Source organism: Dendrobium catenatum, unplaced genomic scaffold, assembly GCF_001605985.2.
Source record: "Dendrobium catenatum unplaced genomic scaffold, ASM160598v2 fragScaff_scaffold_1644, whole genome shotgun sequence".
NCBI classification, from domain to species: Eukaryota; Viridiplantae; Streptophyta; class Magnoliopsida; order Asparagales; family Orchidaceae; genus Dendrobium; species Dendrobium catenatum.
In genome coordinates this window covers 214,259-215,221 of record NW_021320106.1, presented here as the reverse complement: position 1 = coordinate 215,221, position 963 = coordinate 214,259, and the positions used below count along the sequence as shown (strand labels likewise).

Here is a 963-nt window from a genome sequence, read left to right as displayed (position 1 = left end):
TAGAGATACGTCCGGATATCCACTTAAAATTTGACACATGCAGTGCACTTTGGTTACACTTTTTTTTTGCGTTTTACCTGCATTTTAGTTGCACTTTAGTTGCGCTTTGACTGCTCTTTTATTGCATTTTTAATTCGCTTTACCTGCGCTTTTTGTGCGCTTGGCTTAAAGTTCCGCATACACATTAAATATATAAAATACAAAATAAATCCAATTGAATATCCATGTGTCAACATTTTATTAGAAGTCCGGACGTATTTCTACGTCCATACATCCGGAATCCGCACCTAATAATTTCTATCCCATCCTCTTAAGGATTCTGCCGCCATTATAGACTATCTTTTGTTTATTTTATCTTTCATCTTATCTGCAACATCCGATCTTCTCATGCTATGCCTTCCAGTATTTCTTCATAAAAGAAGGAAAAAAATCTTGAGGAATTTGAAATAATTTCACTGTTCTCCAGTTTTTTAGTACGGTTTGCTGCTTATCAACAGGTAGGAACGCAAAATGCGAGACAGAAATGGAAGGTCTTATGCTGTATATAAAGGGGAAAGTTTTTGAAAAGTGTTGTTTATTTTATTTGCTCAATTGCATGGGACCTCATGCAACTTAACTTCTTCACAGAAATAAGCTTCAGAAGCATCAGGCTGTCATCTATATTCTGTCTAGCTCCAACTTTCACAAGTTGGTAGTGATAAAATAGAGATTGTTGGATCTTCAGGAGTTCTTAGCTTGCAAATTTTGGTTTATTTTATTTAATTTTTTATTTTTATATTACCTATATGCTTCATTGAAGATCCTGTGTATATTCCAAGAATTTCTCTTTATTGTATTAGCAATAAATTAATTAAGATGCTTTAATGTCATAGTTCTGTAAAGATGAGGGGAGTTGAAATGTATTGGGGAATGGGGATCTTTCAATCAGTTGAGGAAGGCCAATGATGATGATATTATTTTAGG

General features: G+C 34.0%; 1 protein-coding gene across 1 annotated transcript in view; it reads left to right on the top strand.

Moving 5' to 3' along the window:
* The window catches only part of LOC110107858 (protein FAR1-RELATED SEQUENCE 5), a gene marked incomplete in the record, with an annotated part of 12,267 nt that overhangs the window by 8,354 nt on the left and 2,950 nt on the right, over positions 1–963 (top strand).